The sequence below is a fragment of the Bombina bombina genome, chromosome 7, assembly GCF_027579735.1.
Source record: "Bombina bombina isolate aBomBom1 chromosome 7, aBomBom1.pri, whole genome shotgun sequence".
NCBI lineage: Eukaryota > Metazoa > Chordata > Amphibia > Anura > Bombinatoridae > Bombina > Bombina bombina.
Genome location: NC_069505.1, coordinates 114,433,750 through 114,454,176, shown reverse-complemented (window position 1 = coordinate 114,454,176; position 20,427 = coordinate 114,433,750).

Genomic DNA, 20,427 nt, shown 5'->3' with positions numbered 1-20,427 from the left:
TATATTTATGTGTTATTATGCTTATATACACATATTAACACATACATATATATGCAGATAATCATATACATATATATTTATGTGTTATTATGCTTATATACACATATTAACACATACATATATATGCAGATAATCATATACATATATATTTATGTGTTATTATGCTTATATACACATATTAACACATACATATATATGTAGATAATCATATACATATATATGTATGTGTTATTATGCTTATATACACATATTAACACATACATATATATGTAGATAATCATATACATATATATTTACAATTTGCCGCTATCGATGTGCGACTTATCCCCTTCACTGTGCTTTGGTTCTGTGCGGTGTATGAAAGCATCAGAACGAGGCTACTATAGGAGCCTATGGAAGCTCGCTCTCGTGAGTGCAATGCTTCCCAGCTCGCGTTCTCATTGTTGTTAACTTGTAATACCAGTGCACATTAGCGTGCGGTGGTATTACTCAGTAGAGTGCTAATATCGCTTTCTTGCAAGCGATATTTAGCGCTCCACTTGTAATCTAGCCCCAAATGAGATAAGGTAAACAAAACTCAGCGGCTTTATGAAATTTTATTTAGCGACTTAGATTTTTTTCCCCCTCTACTTCTGGCTGCCATCAGTTGAGATTTAATGCAAAATAAAAAATAAAAATTGCGAAGAAAAGATATATATATTTTATCGTGAGCCTGTAAATTAAAAAAAAATACTGCTAAGTGTGTAAATGTGTGTAGTTTTTTTCCTCCATTTTCTATTGCTATCCAGCGTAATACCCAGAATTGTGGCCATGCAGGACTAGGTACATGGATCTGAACAAATGTCCACATGCCCACCATGGCCGCTTCCTCTCAGAAATTATCTTCTTTACTGACAATGTAAACAATTTGACGGCCTGGCAATTCAAGCCTAGTGGTGCCCCAAAGAGGCTTATCTGATAAAGTTATTGATACCTTGAATCAGGCCAGAAAACATGTCACCAGACGTATACGTATGAATGTGTGTGTGTGTGTGTGTATAAGAATGTGTTTGTATGTGTTTATGAATGTGTTTGTGTATAAGAGTGTGTTTGTATATGTTTATGAATGTGTTTGTGTATAAGAGTGTGTTTGTATGTGTTTATGAATGTGTGTGTGTGTGTGTGTGTGTATATAAGAGTGTGTTTGTATGTGTTTATAAATGTGTTGTGTATAACAGTGTGTTTGTATGTGTTTATGAATGTGTTTGTGTATAAGAGTGTGTTTGTATGTGTTTATGAATGTGTTTGTGTATGAGTGTGTTTGTATGTGTTTATGAATGTGTTTGTGTATAAGAGTGTGTTTGTATGTGTTTATGAATGTGTGTGTGTGTGTATAAGAGTGTGTTTATATGTGTTTATGAATGTGTTTGTGTATAAGAGTGTGTTTGTATTTGTTTATGAATGTGTTTGTGTATGAGTGTGTTTGTATGTGTTTATAAATGTGTTTGTGTATAAGAGTGTCTTTGTATGTTTTTATAAATGTGTTTGTGTATAAGAGTGTGTTTGTATGTTTTTATGAATGTGTGTGTGTATAAGAGTTTGTTTGTATGTTTTTAGAAATGTGTTTGTGTATAAGAGTTTGTTTGTATGTGTTTATGAATGTGTTTGTGTATAAGAGTGTGTTTGTATGTGTTTATGAATGTGTGTGTGTATAAGAGTGTGTTTGTATGTGTTTATGAATGTGTGTGTGTATAAGAGTGTGTCTGTATGTGTTCATAAATGTGTTTGTGTATGAGTGTGTTTGTATGTTTTTATAAATGTGTTTGTGTATAAGAGTGTGTTGGTATGTGTTTATAAATGTGATTTGTATAAGAGTGTGTTTGTATGTGTTTATGAATGTGTGTGTGTGTTTAAGAGTGTGTTTGTATTTGTTTATGAATGTGCTTGTGTATGAGTGTGTTTGTATGTTTTTTTTATAAATGTGTTTGTGTATAAGAGTGTGTTTGCATGTTTTTATAAATGTGTTTGTGTATAAGAGTGTGTTTGTATGTGTTTATGAATGTGTGTGTGTATAAGAGTGTGTTTGTGTGTGTTTATAAATGTGTTATGTATAACAGTGTGTTTGTATGTGTTTATGAATGTGTTTGTGTATAAGAGTGTGTTTGTATGTGTTTATGAATGTGTTTGTGTATAAGAGTGTGTTTGTATTTGTTTATGAATGTGTTTGTGTATGAGTGTGTTTGTGTTTTTATAAATGTGTTTGTGTATAAGAGTGTGTTTGTATGTTTTTATGAATGTGTGTGTGTATAAGAGTGTGTTTGTATGTTTTTAGAAATGTGTTTGTGTATAAGAGTTTGTTTGTATGTGTTTATGAATGTGTTTGTGTATAAGAGTGTGTTTGTATGTGTTTATGAATGTGTTTGGGTATAAGAGTATGTTTGTATGTGTTTATGAATGTGTGTGTGTGTGTATAAGAGTGTGTTTGTATGTGTTTATGAATGTATGTGTGTATAAGAGTGTGTTTGTATTTGTTTATGAATGTGCTTGTGTATGAGTGTGTTTGTATGTTTTTATAAATGTGTTTGTGTATAAGAGTGTGTTTGTATGTTTTTATAAATGTGTTTGTGTATAAGAGTGTGTTTATATGTGTTTATGAATGTGTTTGTGTATAAGAGTGTGTTTGTATGTGTTTATAAATGTGTTTGTGTATAAGAGTGTGTTTGTATGTGTTTATGAATGTGTGTGTGTATAAGAGTGTGTCTGTATGTGTTCATAAATGTGTTTGTGTATGAGTGTGTTTGTATGTTTTTATAAATGTGTTTGTGTATAAGAGTGTGTTGGTATGTGTTTATAAATGTGTTTTTGTATAAGAGTGTGTTTGTATGTGTTTATGAATGTGTGTGTGTGTGTGTGTATAAGAGTGTGTTTGTATGTGTTTATGAATGTGTGTGTGTATAAGAGTGTGTTTCTATTTGTTTATGAATGTGCTTGTGTATGAGTGTGTTTGTATGTTTTTTTTATAAATGTGTTTGTGTATAAGAGTGTGTTTGCATGTTTTTATAAATGTGTTTGTGTATAAGAGTGTGTTTGTATGTGTTTATGAATGTGTTTGTGTATAAGAGTGTGTTTGTATGTGTTTATAATTGTGTTTGTGTATAAGAGTGTGTTGGTATGTGTTTATAAATGTGTTTGTGTATAAGAGTGTGTTTGTATGTGTTTATGAATGTGTTTGTGTATGAGTGTGTTTGTATGTGTTTATGAATGTGTTTGTGTATAAGAGTGTGTTTGTATGTGTTTATGAATGTGTTTGTGTATGAGTGTGTTTGTATGTGTTTATGAATGTGTTTGTGTATAAGAGTGTGTTTGTATGTGTTTATGAATGTGTGTGTGTGTGTGTATAAGAGTGTGTTTGTATGTGTTTATGAATGTGTTTGTGTATAAGAGTGTGTTTGTATTTGTTTATGAATGTGTTTGTGTATGAGTGTGTTTGTATGTGTTTATAAATGTGTTTGTGTATAAGAGTGTCTTTGTATGTTTTTATAAATGTGTTTGTGTATAAGAGTGTGTTTGTATGTTTTTATGAATGTGTGTGTGTATAAGAGTGTGTTTGTATGTTTTTAGAAATGTGTTTGTGTATAAGAGTTTGTTTGTATGTGTTTATGAATGTGTTTGTGTATAAGAGTGTGTTTGTATGTGTTTATAAATGTGTGTGTGTGTATAAGAGTGTGTTTGTATGTGTTTATGAATGTATGTGTGTATAAGAGTGTGTTTGTATTTGTTTATGAATGTGCTTGTGTATGAGTGTGTTTGTATGTTTTTATAAATGTGTTTGTGTATAAGAGTGTGTTTGTATGTTTTTATAAATGTGTTTGTGTATAAGAGTGTGTTTATATGTGTTTATGAATGTGTTTGTGTATAAGAGTGTGTTTGTATGTGTTTATAAATGTGTTTGTGTATAAGAGTGTGTTTGTATGTTTTTATGAATGTGTGTGTGTATAAGAGTGTGTTTGTATGTGTTTATGAATGTGTGTGTGTATAAGAGTGTGTCTGTATGTGTTCATAAATGTGTTTGTGTATGAGTGTGTTTGTATGTTTTTATAAATGTGTTTGTGTATAAGAGTGTGTTGGTATGTGTTTATAAATGTGATTTGTATAAGAGTGTGTTTGTATGTGTTTATGAATGTGTGTGTGTGTGTGTTTAAGAGTGTGTTTGTATTTGTTTATGAATGTGCTTGTGTATGAGTGTGTTTGTATGTGTTTATGAATGTGTTTGTGTATAAGAGTGTGTTTGTATGTGTTTATGAATGTGTTTGTGTATGAGTGTGTTTGTATGTGTTTATGAATGTGTTTGTGTATAAGAGTGTGTTTGTATGTGTTTATGAATGTGTTTGTGTATAAGAGTGTGTTTGTATGTGTTTATGAATGTGTGTGTGTATAAGAGTGTGTTTGTATGTGTTTATGAATGTGTTTGTGTATAAGAGTGTGTTTGTATTTGTTAATTAATGTGTTTGTGTATGAGTGTGTTTGTGTTTTTATAAATGTGTTTGTGTATAAGAGTGTGTTTGTATTTTTTTTATGAATGTGTGTGTGTATAAGAGTGTGTTTGTATGTTTTTAGAAATGTGTTTGTGTATAAGAGTTTGTTTGTATGTGTTTATGAATGTGTTTGTGTATAAGAGTGTGTTTGTATGTGTTTATGAATGTGTTTGGGTATAAGAGTATGTTTGTATGTGTTTATGAATGTGTGTGTGTGTGTGTGTGTGTGTGTATAAGAGTGTGTTTGTATGTGTTTATGAATGTATGTGTGTATAAGAGTGTGTTTGTATTTGTTTATGAATGTGCTTGTGTATGAGTGTGTTTGTATGTTTTAATAAATGTGTTTGTGTATAAGAGTGTGTTTGTATGTTTTTATAAATGTGTTTGTGTATAAGAGTGTGTTTATGAATGTGTTTGTGTATAAGAGTGTGTTTGTATGTGTTTATAAATGTGTTTGTGTATAAGAGTTTGTTTGTATGTGTTTATGAATGTGTGTGTGTATAAGAGTGTGTCTGTATGTGTTCATAAATGTGTTTGTGTATGAGTGTGTTTGTATGTTTTTATAAATGTGTTTGTGTGTAAGAGTGTGTTGGTATGTGTTTATAAATGTGATTTGTATAAGAGTGTGTTTGTATGTGTTTATGAATGTGTGTGTGTGTGCATAAGAGTGTGTTTGTATTTGTTTATGAATGTGCTTGTGTATGAGTGTGTTTGTATGTTTTTTTTATAAATGTGTTTGTGTATAAGAGTGTGTTTGCATGTTTTTATAAATGTGTTTGTGTATAAAAGTGTGTTTGTATGTGTTTATGAATGTGTGTGTGTATAAGAGTGTGTTTGTATGTGTTTATAAGTGTGTTATGTATAACAGTGTGTTTGTATGTGTTTATGAATGTGTTTGTGTATAAGAGTGTGTTTGTATGTGTTTATGAATGTGTTTGTGTATGAGTGTGTTTGTATGTGTTTATGAATGTGTTTGTGTATAAGAGTGTGTTTGTATGTGTTTATGAATGTGTTTGTGTATAAGAGTGTGTTTGTATGTGTTTATGAATGTGTGTGTGTATAAGAGTGTGTTTGTATGTGTTTATGAATGTGTTTGTGTATAAGAGTGTGTTTGTATTTGTTTATGAATGTGTTTGTGTATGAGTGTGTTTGTGTTTTTATAAATGTGTTTGTGTATAAGAGTGTGTTTGTATGTTTTTATGAATGTGTGTGTGTATAAGAGTGTGTTTGTATGTTTTGTTTTTAGAAATGTGTTTGTGTATAAGAGTTTGTTTGTATGTGTTTATGAATGTGTTTGTGTATAAGAGTGTGTTTGTATGTGTTTATGAATGTGTTTGGGTATAAGAGTATGTTTGTATGTGTTTATGAATGTGTGTGTGTGTGTGTGTGTATAAGAGTGTGTTTGTATGTGTTTATGAATGTATGTGTGTATAAGAGTGTGTTTGTATTTGTTTATGAATGTGCTTGTGTATGAGTGTGTTTGTATGTTTTTATAAATGTGTTTGTGTATAAGAGTGTGTTTGTATGTTTTTATAAATGTGTTTGTGTATAAGAGTGTGTTTATATGTGTTAATGAATGTGTTTGTGTATAAGAGTGTGTTTGTATGTGTTTATAAATGTGTTTGTGTATAAGAGTGTGTTTGTATGTGTTTATGAATGTGTGTGTGTGTGTGTGTGTGTGTGTATAAGAGTGTGTTTGTATGTGTTTATGAATGTGTGTGTGTATAAGAGTGTGTCTGTATGTGTTCATAAATGTGTTTGTGTATGAGTGTGTTTGTATGTTTTTATAAATGTGTTTGTGTATAAGAGTGTGTTGGTATGTGTTTATAAATGTGTTTTTGTATAAGAGTGTGTTTGTATGTGTTTATGAATGTGTGTGTGTATAAGAGTGTGTTTGTATTTGTTTATGAATGTGCTTGTGTATGAGTGTGTTTGTATGTTTTTTTTATAAATGTGTTTGTGTATAAGAGTGTGTTTGCATGTTTTTATAAATGTGTTTGTGTATAAGAGTGTGTTTGTATGTGTTTATGAATGTGTTGTGTATAAGAGTGTGTTTGTATGTGTTTATAATTGTGTTTGTGTATAAGAGTGTGTTGGTATGTGTTTATAAATGTGTTTGTGTATAATAGTGTGTTTGTATGTGTTTATGAATGTGTATGTGTGTGTGTGTAAGAGTGCGTTTGTATATTTTTAGAAATGTGTTTGCGTATAAGAGTGTGTTTGTATGTGTTTATGAATGTGTGTGTGTGTGTGTGTATAAGAGTGTGTTTGTATTTGTTTATGAATGTGCTTGTGTATGAGTGTGTTTGTATGTTTTTATAAATGTGTTTGTATGTTTTTATAAATGTGTTTGTGTATAAGAGTGTGTTTGTATGTGTTTATGAATGTGTTTGTGTATGAGTGTGTTTGTATGTGTTTATAAATGTGTTTGTGTATAAGAGTGTGTTGCATGTGTTTCTAAATGTGTTTGTTTATGAGTGTGTTTGTATTTGTTTATGAATGTGTGTGTATAAGAGTGTGTTTGTGTTTATGAATGTGTGTGTGTATACGAGTGTGTCTGTATGTGTTTATAAATGTGTTTGTGTATGAGTGTGTTTGTATGTTTTTATAAATGTGTTTGTGTATAAGAGTGTGTTGGTATGTGTTTATAAATGTGTTTGTATGTGTTTATGAATGTGTGTGTGTATAAGAGTGTGTTTGTATGTGTTTATGAATGTGTGTGTATAAGAGTGTGTTTGTATTTGTTTATGAATGTGCTTGTGTATGAGTGTGTTTGTATGTTTTTTATAAATGTATTTGTGTATAAGAGTGTGTTTGTATGTTTTTATAAATGTGTTTGTGTATAATAGTGTGTTGGTATGTGTTTATAAATGTGTTTGTGTATAAGAGTGTGTTTGTATGTGTTTATGAATGTGTGTGTGTATAAGAGTGTGTTTGTATGTGTTTATGAATGTGTGAGTGTATAAGAGTGTGTTTGTATGTGTTTATAAATGTGTTTGTGTATAAGAGTGTGTTTGTATGTGTTTATGAATGTGTGTGTGTGTATAAGAGTGTGTTTGTATGTGTTTATGAATGTGTGTGTATAAGAGTGTGTTTGTATGTGTTTATGAATGTGTGTGTATAAGAGTGTGTTTGTATGTGTTTATGAGTGTGTGTATAAGAGTGTGTTTGTATGTGTTTATTAATATGTGTGTATAAGAGTGTGTTTGTATGTGTTTATAAATGTGTATGTGTATAAGAGTGTGTTTGTATGTGTTTATGAATGTGTTTGTGTATAAGTGTGTTTGTAAGTGTTTTTGAAAATGTGTGTGTATAAGAGTGTGTTTGTATGTGTTTATGAATGTGTTTGTGTATAAGAGTGTGTTTGTATGTGTTTATGAATGTGTTTGTGTATAAGAGTGTGTTTGTATGTGTTTATGAATGTGTGTGTGTATAAGAGTGTGTTTGTATGTGTTTATGAATGTGTTTGTGTATAAGAGTGTGTTTGTATTTGTTTATGAATGTGTTTGTGTATGAGTGTGTTTGTGTTTTTATAAATGTGTTTGTGTATAAGAGTGTGTTTGTATGTTTTTATGAATGTGTGTGTGTATAAGAGTGTGTTTGTATGTTTTGTTTTTAGAAATGTGTTTGTGTATAAGAGTTTGTTTGTATGTGTTTATGAATGTGTTTGTGTATAAGAGTGTGTTTGTATGTGTTTATGAATGTGTTTGGGTATAAGAGTATGTTTGTATGTGTTTATGAATGTGTGTGTGTGTGTGTATAAGAGTGTGTTTGTATGTGTTTATGAATGTATGTGTGTATAAGAGTGTGTTTGTATGTGTTTATGAATGTGTGTGTGTGTGTGTGTGTGTATAAGAGTGTGTTTGTATGTGTTTATGAATGTGTGTGTGTATAAGAGTGTGTCTGTATGTGTTCATAAATGTGTTTGTGTATGAGTGTGTTTGTATGTTTTTATAAATGTGTTTGTGTATAAGAGTGTGTTGGTATGTGTTTATAAATGTGTTTTTGTATAAGAGTGTGTTTGTATGTGTTTATGAATGTGTGTGTGTATAAGAGTGTGTTTGTATTTGTTTATGAATGTGCTTGTGTATGAGTGTGTTTGTATGTTTTTTTTATAAATGTGTTTGTGTATAAGAGTGTGTTTGCATGTTTTTATAAATGTGTTTGTGTATAAGAGTGTGTTTGTATGTGTTTATGAATGTGTTGTGTATAAGAGTGTGTTTGTATGTGTTTATGAATGTATGTGTGTATAAGAGTGTGTTTGTATGTGTTTATGAATGTGTGTGTGTGTGTGTGTGTGTGTGTGTGTATAAGAGTGTGTTTGTATGTGTTTATGAATGTGTGTGTGTATAAGAGTGTGTCTGTATGTGTTCATAAATGTGTTTGTGTATGAGTGTGTTTGTATGTTTTTATAAATGTGTTTGTGTATAAGAGTGTGTTGGTATGTGTTTATAAATGTGTTTTTGTATAAGAGTGTGTTTGTATGTGTTTATGAATGTGTGTGTGTATAAGAGTGTGTTTGTATTTGTTTATGAATGTGCTTGTGTATGAGTGTGTTTGTATGTTTTTTTTATAAATGTGTTTGTGTATAAGAGTGTGTTTGCATGTTTTTATAAATGTGTTTGTGTATAAGAGTGTGTTTGTATGTGTTTATGAATGTGTTGTGTATAAGAGTGTGTTTGTATGTGTTTATAATTGTGTTTGTGTATAAGAGTGTGTTGGTATGTGTTTATAAATGTGTTTGTGTATAATAGTGTGTTTGTATGTGTTTATGAATGTGTATGTGTGTGTGTGTAAGAGTGCGTTTGTATATTTTTAGAAATGTGTTTGCGTATAAGAGTGTGTTTGTATGTGTTTATGAATGTGTGTGTGTGTGTGTGTATAAGAGTGTGTTTGTATTTGTTTATGAATGTGCTTGTGTATGAGTGTATTTGTATGTTTTTATAAATGTGTTTGTATGTTTTTATAAATGTGTTTGTGTATAAGAGTGTGTTTGTATGTGTTTATGAATGTGTTTGTGTATGAGTGTGTTTGTATGTGTTTATAAATGTGTTTGTGTATAAGAGTGTGTTGCATGTGTTTCTAAATGTGTTTGTTTATGAGTGTGTTTGTATTTGTTTATGAATGTGTGTGTATAAGAGTGTGTTTGTGTTTATGAATGTGTGTGTGTATACGAGTGTGTTTGTATGTGTTTATAAATGTGTTTGTGTATGAGTGTGTTTGTATGTTTTTATAAATGTGTTTGTGTATAAGAGTGTGTTGGTATGTGTTTATAAATGTGTTTGTATGTGTTTATGAATGTGTGTGTGTATAAGAGTGTGTTTGTATGTGTTTATGAATGTGTGTGTATAAGAGTGTGTTTGTATTTGTTTATGAATGTGCTTGTGTATGAGTGTGTTTGTATGTTTTTTATAAATGTATTTGTGTATAAGAGTGTGTTTGTATGTTTTTATAAATGTGTTTGTGTATAATAGTGTGTTGGTATGTGTTTATAAATGTGTTTGTGTATAAGTGTGTGTTGGTATGTGTTTATGAATGTGTGTGTGTATAAGAGTGTGTTTGTATGTGTTTATGAATGTGTGAGTGTATAAGAGTGTGTTTGTATGTGTTTATAAATGTGTTTGTGTATAAGAGTGTGTTTGTATGTGTTTATGAATGTGTGTGTGTGTATAAGAGTGTGTTTGTATGTGTTTATGAATGTGTGTGTATAAGAGTGTGTTTGTATGTGTTTATAAATGTGTGTGTATAAGAGTGTGTTTGTATGTGTTTATGAGTGTGTGTATAAGAGTGTGTTTGTATGTGTTTATTAATATGTGTGTATAAGAGTGTGTTTGTATGTGTTTATAAATGTGTATGTGTATAAGAGTGTGTTTGTATGTGTTTATGAATGTGTTTGTGTATAAGTGTGTTTGTATGTGTTTTTGAAAATGTGTGTGTATAAGAGTGTGTTTGTATGTGTTTATGAATGTGTTTGTGTATAAGAGTGTGTTTGTATGTGTTTATGAATGTGTTTGTGTATAAGAGTGTGTTTGTATGTGTTTATGAATGTGTGTGTGTATAAGAGTGTGTTTGTATGTGTTTATGAATGTGTTTGTGTATAAGAGTGTGTTTGTATTTGTTTATGAATGTGTTTGTGTATGAGTGTGTTTGTGTTTTTATAAATGTGTTTGTGTATAAGAGTGTGTTTGTATGTTTTTATGAATGTGTGTGTGTATAAGAGTGTGTTTGTATGTTTTGTTTTTAGAAATGTGTTTGTGTATAAGAGTTTGTTTGTATGTGTTTATGAATGTGTTTGTGTATAAGAGTGTGTTTGTATGTGTTTATGAATGTGTTTGGGTATAAGAGTATGTTTGTATGTGTTTATGAATGTGTGTGTGTGTGTGTATAAGAGTGTGTTTGTATGTGTTTATGAATGTATGTGTGTATAAGAGTGTGTTTGTATTTGTTTATGAATGTGCTTGTGTATGAGTGTGTTTGTATGTTTTATAAATGTGTTTGTGTATAAGAGTGTGTTTGTATGTTTTTATAAATGTGTTTGTGTATAAGAGTGTGTTTGTATGTGTTTATGAATGTGTTTGTGTATAAGAGTGTGTTTGTATGTGTTTATAAATGTGTTTGTGTATAAGAGTGTGTTTGTATGTGTTTATGAATGTGTGTGTGTGTGTGTATAAGAGTGTGTTTGTATGTGTTTATGAATGTGTGTGTGTATAAGAGTGTGTTTGTATTTGTTTATGAATGTGCTTGTGTATGAGTGTGTTTGTATGTTTTTTATAAATGTATTTGTGTATAAGAGTGTGTTTGTATGTTTTTATAAATGTGTTTGTGTATAATAGTGTGTTGGTATGTGTTTATAAATGTGTTTGTGTATAAGTGTGTGTTGGTATGTGTTTATGAATGTGTGTGTGTATAAGAGTGTGTTTGTATGTGTTTATGAATGTGTGAGTGTATAAGATTGTGTTTGTATGTGTTTATAAATGTGTTTGTGTATAAGAGTGTGTTTGTATGTGTTTATGAATGTGTGTGTGTGTATAAGAGTGTGTTTGTATGTGTTTATGAATGTGTGTGTATAAGAGTGTGTTTGTATGTGTTTATAAATGTGTGTGTATAAGAGTGTGTTTGTATGTGTTTATGAGTGTGTGTATAAGAGTGTGTTTGTATGTGTTTATTAATATGTGTGTATAAGAGTGTGTTTGTATGTGTTTATAAATGTGTATGTGTATAAGAGTGTGTTTGTATGTGTTTATGAATGTGTTTGTGTATAAGTGTGTTTGTAAGTGTTTTTGAAAATGTGTGTGTATAAGAGTGTGTTTGTATGTGTTTATGAATGTGTTTGTGTATAAGAGTGTGTTTGTATGTGTTTATGAATGTGTTTGTGTATAAGAGTGTGTTTGTATGTGTTTATGAATGTGTGTGTGTATAAGAGTGTGTTTGTATGTGTTTATGAATGTGTTTGTGTATAAGAGTGTGTTTGTATTTGTTTATGAATGTGTTTGTGTATGAGTGTGTTTGTGTTTTTATAAATGTGTTTGTGTATAAGAGTGTGTTTGTATGTTTTTATGAATGTGTGTGTGTATAAGAGTGTGTTTGTATGTTTTGTTTTTAGAAATGTGTTTGTGTATAAGAGTTTGTTTGTATGTGTTTATGAATGTGTTTGTGTATAAGAGTGTGTTTGTATGTGTTTATGAATGTGTTTGGGTATAAGAGTATGTTTGTATGTGTTTATGAATGTGTGTGTGTGTGTGTATAAGAGTGTGTTTGTATGTGTTTATGAATGTATGTGTGTATAAGAGTGTGTTTGTATTTGTTTATGAATGTGCTTGTGTATGAGTGTGTTTGTATGTTTTTATAAATGTGTTTGTGTATAAGAGTGTGTTTGTATGTTTTTATAAATGTGTTTGTGTATAAAAGTGTGTTTATATGTGTTTATGAATGTGTTTGTGTATAAGAGTGTGTTTGTATGTGTTTATAAATGTGTTTGTGTATAAGAGTGTGTTTGTATGTGTTTATGAATGTGTGTGTGTGTGTGTATAAGAGTGTGTTTGTATGTGTTTATGAATGTGTGTGTGTATAAGAGTGTGTCTGTACGTGTTCATAAATGTGTTTGTGTATGAGTGTGTTTGGATGTTTTTATAAATGTGTTTGTGTATAAGAGTGTGTTGGTATGTGTTTATAAATGTGTTTTTGTATAAGAGTGTGTTTGTATGTGTTTATGGATGTGTGTGTGTATAAGAGTGTGTTTGTATGTGTTTATGAATGTGTGCGTGTGTATAAGAGTGTGTTTGTATTTGTTTATGAATGTGCTTGTGTATGAGTGTGTTTGTATGTTTTTTTTATAAATGTGTTTGTGTATAAGAGTGTGTTTGCATGTTTTTATAAATGTGTTTGTGTATAAGAGTGTGTTTGTATGTGTTTATGAATGTGTTGTGTATAAGAGTGTGTTTGTATGTGTTTATAATTGTGTTTGTGTATAAGAGTGTGTTGGTATGTGTTTATAAATGTGTTTGTGTATAATAGTGTGTTTGTATGTGTTTATGAATGTGTGTGTGTTTAAGAGTGCGTTTGAATGTTTTTAGAAATGTGTTTGTGTATAAGAGTGTGTTTGTATGTGTTTATGAATGTGTGTGTGTGTGTGTATAAGAGTGTGTTTGTATTTGTTTATGAATGTGCTTGTGTATGAGTGTGTTTGTATGTTTTTATAAATGTGTTTGTATGTTTTTATAAATGTGTTTGTGTATAAGAGTGTGTTTGTATGTGTTTATGAATGTGTTTGTGTATGAGTGTGTTTGTATGTGTTTATAAATGTGTTTGTGTATAAGAGTGTGTTGCATGTGTTTCTAAATGTGTTTGTTTATGAGTGTGTTTGTATTTGTTTATGAATGTGTGTGTATAAGAGTGTGTTTGTGTTTATGAATGTGTGTGTGTATACGAGTGTGTCTGTATGTGTTTATAAATGTGTTTGTGTATGAGTGTGTTTGTATGTTTTTATAAATGTGTTTGTGTATAAGAGTGTGTTGGTATGTGTTTATAAATGTGTTTGTATGTGTTTATGAATGTGTGTGTGTATAAGAGTGTGTTTGTATGTGTTTATGAATGTGTGTGTGTATAAGAGTGTGTTTGTATTTGTTTATGAATGTGCTTGTGTATGAGTGTGTTTGTATGTTTTTTATAAATGTATTTGTGTATAAGAGTGTGTTTGTATGTTTTTATAAATGTGTTTGTGTATAATAGTGTGTTGGTATGTGTTTATAAATGTGTTTGTGTATAAGTGTGTGTTGGTATGTGTTTATGAATGTGTGTGTGTATAAGAGTGTGTTTGTATGTGTTTATGAATGTGTGAGTGTATAAGAGTGTGTTTGTATGTGTTTATAAATGTGTTTGTGTATAAGAGTGTGTTTGTATGTGTTTATGAATGTGTGTGTGTGTATAAGAGTGTGTTTGTATGTGTTTATGAATGTATGTGTGTATAAGAGTGTGTTTGTATTTGTTTATGAATGTGCTTGTGTATGAGTGTGTTTGTATGTTTTTATAAATGTGTTTGTGTATAAGAGTGTGTTTGTATGTTTTTATAAATGTGTTTGTGTATGAGTGTGTTTATATGTGTTTATGAATGTGTTTGTGTATAAGAGTGTGTTTGTATGTGTTTATAAATGTGTTTGTGTATAAGAGTGTGTTTGTATGTGTTTATGAATGTGTGTGTGTGTGTGTATAAGAGTGTGTTTGTATGTGTTTATGAATGTGTGTGTGTATAAGAGTGTGTCTGTATGTGTTCATAAATGTGTTTGTGTATGAGTGTGTTTGTATGTTTTTATAAATGTGTTTGTGTATAAGAGTGTGTTGGTATGTGTTTATAAATATGTTTTTGTATAAGAGTGTGTTTGTATGTGTTTATGAATGTGTGTGTGTATAAGAGTGTGTTTGTATGTGTTTATGAATGTGTGCGTGTGTATAAGAGTGTGTTTGTATTTGTTTATGAATGTGCTTGTGTATGAGTGTGTTTGTATGTTTTTTTTTATAAATGTGTTTGTGTATAAGAGTGTGTTTGCATGTTTTTATAAATGTGTTTGTGTATAAGAGTGTGTTTGTTTGTGTTTATGAATGTGTTGTGTATAAGAGTGTGTTTGTAAGTGTTTATAATTGTGTTTGTGTATAAGAGTGTGTTGGTATGTGTTTATAAATGTGTTTGTGTATAATAGTGTGTTTGTATGTGTTTATGAATGTGTGTGTGTGTGTGTATAAGAGTGTGTTTGTATTTGTTTATGAATGTGCTTGTGTATGAGTGTGTTTGTATGTTTTTATAAATGTGTTTGTATGTTTTTATAAATGTGTTTGTGTATAAGAGTGTGTTTGTATGTGTTTATGAATGTGTTTGTGTATGAGTGTGTTTGTATGTGTTTATAAATGTGTTTGTGTATAAGAGTGTGTTGCATGTGTTTCTAAATGTGTTTGTTTATGAGTGTGTTTGTATTTGTTTATGAATGTGTGTGTATAAGAGTGTGTTTGTGTTTATGAATGTGTGTGTGTATACGAGTGTGTCTGTATGTGTTTATAAATGTGTTTGTGTATGAGTGTGTTTGTATGTTTTTATAAATGTGTTTGTGTATAAGAGTGTGTTGGTATGTGTTTATAAATGTGTTTGTATGTGTTTATGAATGTGTGTGTGTATAAGAGTGTGTTTGTATGTGTTTATGAATGTGTGTGTGTATAAGAGTGTGTTTGTATTTGTTTATGAATGTGCTTGTGTATGAGTGTGTTTGTATGTTTTTTATAAATGTATTTGTGTATAAGAGTGTGTTTGTATGTTTTTATAAATGTGTTTGTGTATAATAGTGTGTTGGTATGTGTTTATAAATGTGTTTGTGTATAAGTGTGTGTTGGTATGTGTTTATGAATGTGTGTGTGTATAAGAGTGTGTTTGTATGTGTTTATGAATGTGTGTGTGTATAAGAGTGTGTTTGTATGTGTTTATAAATGTGTTTGTGTATAAGAGTGTGTTTGTATGTGTTTATGAATGTGTGTGTGTGTATAAGAGTGTGTTTGTATGTGTTTATGAATGTATGTGTGTATAAGAGTGTGTTTGTATTTGTTTATGAATGTGCTTGTGTATGAGTGTGTTTGTATGTTTTTATAAATGTGTTTGTGTATAAGAGTGTGTTTGTATGTTTTTATAAATGTGTTTGTGTATGAGTGTGTTTATATGTGTTTATGAATGTGTTTGTGTATAAGAGTGTGTTTGTATGTGTTTATAAATGTGTTTGTGTATAAGAGTGTGTTTGTATGTGTTTATGAATGTGTGTGTGTGTGTATAAGAGTGTGTTTGTATGTGTTTATGAATGTGTGTGTGTATAAGAGTGTGTCTGTATGTGTTCATAAATGTGTTTGTGTATGAGTGTGTTTGTATGTTTTTATAAATGTGTTTGTGTATAAGAGTGTGTTGGTATGTGTTTATAAATATGTTTTTGTATAAGAGTGTGTTTGTATGTGTTTATGAATGTGTGTGTGTATAAGAGTGTGTTTGTATGTGTTTATGAATGTGTGCGTGTGTATAAGAGTGTGTTTGTATTTGTTTATGAATGTGCTTGTGTATGAGTGTGTTTGTATGTTTTTTTTTATAAATGTGTTTGTGTATAAGAGTGTGTTTGCATGTTTTTATAAATGTGTTTGTGTATAAGAGTGTGTTTGTTTGTGTTTATGAATGTGTTGTGTATAAGAGTGTGTTTGTAAGTGTTTATAATTGTGTTTGTGTATAAGAGTGTGTTGGTATGTGTTTATAAATGTGTTTGTGTATAATAGTGTGTTTGTATGTGTTTATGAATGTGTGTGTGTGTGTGTGTAAGAGTGCGTTTGTATGTTTTTAGAAATGTGTTTGTGTATAAGAGTGTGTTTGTATGTGTTTATGAATGTGTGTGTGTGTGTGTATAAGAGTGTGTTTGTATTTGTTTATGAATGTGCTTGTGTATGAGTGTGTTTGTATGTTTTTATAAATGTGTTTGTATGTTTTTATAAATGTGTTTGTGTATAAGAGTGTGTTTGTATGTGTTTATGAATGTGTTTGTGTATGAGTGTGTTTGTATGTGTTTATAAATGTGTTTGTGTATAAGAGTGTGTTGCATGTGTTTCTAAATGTGTTTGTTTATGAGTGTGTTTGTATTTGTTTATGAATGTGTGTGTATAAGAGTGTGTTTGTGTTTATGAATGTGTGTGTGTATACGAGTGTGTCTGTATGTGTTTATAAATGTGTTTGTGTATGAGTGTGTTTGTATGTTTTTATAAATGTGTTTGTGTATAAGAGTGTGTTGGTATGTGTTTATAAATGTGTTTGTATGTGTTTATGAATGTGTGTGTGTATAAGAGTGTGTTTGTATGTGTTTATGAATGTGTGTGTGTATAAGAGTGTGTTTGTATTTGTTTATGAATGTGCTTGTGTATGAGTGTGTTTGTATGTTTTTTATAAATGTATTTGTGTATAAGAGTGTGTTTGTATGTTTTTATAAATGTGTTTGTGTATAATAGTGTGTTGGTATGTGTTTATAAATGTGTTTGTGTATAAGTGTGTGTTGGTATGTGTTTATGAATGTGTGTGTGTATAAGAGTGTGTTTGTATGTGTTTATAAATGTGTTTGTGTATAAGAGTGTGTTTGTATGTGTTTATGAATGTGTGTGTGTGTATAAGAGTGTGTTTGTATGTGTTTATGAATGTGTGTGTATAAGAGTGTGTTTGTATGTGTTTATAAATGTGTGTGTATAAGAGTGTGTTTGTATGTGTTTATGAGTGTGTGTATAAGAGTGTGTTTGTATGTGTTTATTAATATGTGTGTATAAGAGTGTGTTTGTATGTGTTTATAAATGTGTATGTGTTTAAGAGTGTGTTTGTATGTGTTTATGAATGTGTTTGTGTATAAGTGTGTTTGTATGTGTTTTTGAAAATGTGTGTGTATAAGAGTGTGTTTGTATGTGTTTATGAATGTGTTTGTGTATAAGAGTGTGTTTGTATGTGTTTATAAATTTGTTTGTGTATAAGAGTGTGTTTGTATGTGTTTTTGAATGTGTGTATAAATTTATGAGACAGTGTGTATGTGTGTGCGTAAGTATTAGTGTGTCAATGTGTGTGTATGTATGATTGTGTGTATGTTTATGAGTGTTCAGTGTTTTGAGAAAAGCTTGCCACATTATAATTGGTGAGAAAAAACTGAGAGTTCTGTAGTGTAAAAATCTTTACAGAATTACGCTGGGTTTAGAGAGACAATTCCTATACGCCCATGGAACGCACATGTTCAGCCCATTTTATAAAAAAACCAATTACGCTTTTTTTTTTTTTAAGTACGAATTTCTTTCTTTTCTTTTTTGCACATCAATTGTACTTAAATTATGATTTACGCTGTGCATAGTTAATACGATTTATTCCTGTGTAGTTTACTTACAAATTTTATGTTTTTTTATAAAATACGATTTTTGGTGAACATTTTTTTATGATTTTTGATGCACCTTAACAATACAATTTTCACCTGCTTATTTTTGTGTCAATGGTTCAATTATTTGTTTTGTATGATGTTTAAAATACAAATTTTATTGTTCACTTTTTGTACGAAAATGCAGTATACGCCCCTTAGTGAGACACCCTGTTTTCAGGGTACAAAGTGTCTTTAGATCATTTCACCAGGGAAATAGGACTGGTGAGCATTCTTTAATAATCTCGCCAGACCTTTAGATAATCAGGTTTATAGAATCTCACCATCATAAAAGAAATTAATGTATCAGGTAAGCATATTTTTTTTCAGAAAATGCTTTCCATGTTATCTTTATTACATCTTTTAATATACTTGAATATTTCTGTCATTCATTTCTCTCTTTATTGTTTGTACAAGGACAGCGTTTCCCATTTTTCAAGCAGGAGCCCTAACAGGTCACATGTAAATGATTTCCCTGCTTGAGTGATTTTGAGGCTGTTACAACAGTTGAGCAACTGAACAGCCTTAAAATTCAAACTATTAGGTTTCTTTGAGGAATGGTATTGATAAACTCTTTGGAAGAAGAAATAAGTTAGACTCCTTAAAATTAAAGGGACATAACACCCATATGCTAAACCTCTTGAAAGTGGCAAGGACAAATCACCTGAACATCTCTCTGTAAAAAAAAAAGGAATATATTTTACCTCAAAATTTCTTCAGCTCACCATAGTAAGTGCCGTGTGAACAGATATGCTGTAGCTACTGTCAGCTGCATGTTGGGAAAAAAAACAGCCAATCCGCTTTATCAGTCTTGATGTCACACTTTGCTTTACTATGAGATTTCATTGAAATCTTGTGATATTTCATAATAAACTTCCTTAAAGTGAGGAGGGAAATAACATGACTGTGCCTGCACATGACAGATGCACACTTCCTTGCTAGTCCTGGGACTAGTATCCTGATTTAATGGTAAATGTAGAACGGGGTGTGGCTACTGAGGAAAAATATCTTTCTTTTTTACATAGAGATGTTCAGGTGATATTTTCTATTCAGCTTTTAACAGGTATGCTGCATCACTTTCAATTGCTTCAATATCTGGGTATCATGCCCCTTTAAATAATATAACAGTGAATCTGTTAACGCAAGATACAACTCAAAATTGAATCCTGTAAAAAATGTTCAGTTATGCATAAGGAAAGCTGAACATTGTATTGCCTGCATTATTTATTTTGCCAGCTTTTCCTGTAATTTTATATAATTTTTTCATAGTTTTTCCATTACACATAGAGAGACTGCAGTACATTCAGTGGAATTCAGAACCCTGTCCCTCTTACTTACAGATATGTGCAATAGCTTGTTTATATCTACCCCTAACTGACCACACCAAGAGCTAGATTACAAGTGGAGCGCTAATTTATCACACACCAGCAAATGGGCAAATTTGCACAGTTGCGGGCGCACGATAAATAACCAGCCATTACAAGTGGCTGGCTGTTGCTACGGTGAGCTTGCAGTAGCAATTAGCACTTATAAAATTAACCAGAGGTCAGATCACTGGTTAATTTATAAATGTCCCCCAAATGCCCCCAAAATCAAGTGTCATATTTTGGCATTATCTTTATTTTTTAAATAAAATAACTGCATCATACAGTTTTTGGGAGCTAATGTTGGTGGGGATAGGAAAAAAAAAACGGCATTGGAAAGTGCCTTTACATTGTGGTCTATGGGAACTGTGTTCCCAGTCAATATATATGTATATGAATATATACATATATATTTATGTGTTATTATGCTTATATACACATATTAACACATACATATATATGTAGATAATCATAGACATATATATTTACAATTTGCTGCTATCGCTGTGCGACTTATCCCCTTCACTGTGCTTTGGTTCTGTGCTGTGTATGAAGGCATCAGAACGAGGCTACCATTGGAGCCTATGGAAGCTCGCTCTCGTGAGTGCAATGCTTCCCAGCTTGCGTTCTCATTGCTGTCAACTTGTAATACCATTGCACATTAGCGTGCGGTGGTATTACTTACTGAAGTGCTAATATCGCTTTCTTGCAAGTGATATTTAGCGCTCCACTTGTAATCTAGCCCCAAATGAGATAAGGTAAACAACACTAAGCAGCTTTTCAAGGGGCATCTCCCTGAGCTGCAAAAGATTAGAATTTTTTAAAATTATTTATGACCTTTTATTTTGCGATACAGTGATTAATCTCCTATGCATATATAAAATATTATATAATGTTCCTTTAAAGGGATACTGAACACAAATTTTTATTTTGTGGTTCAGATGTTGCATGCAAATTTAAGCAACTTTCTAATTTAATCCTATTATCAATTTCTATTGGTTCTCTTGGTATCATTATTTGAAAAAGCAGGACTATGAGCATAGGAGCCGGCCCATTTTCTGTTCAGCACCCTGGATAGCACTTGCTGATTGGTGGCTATATTTA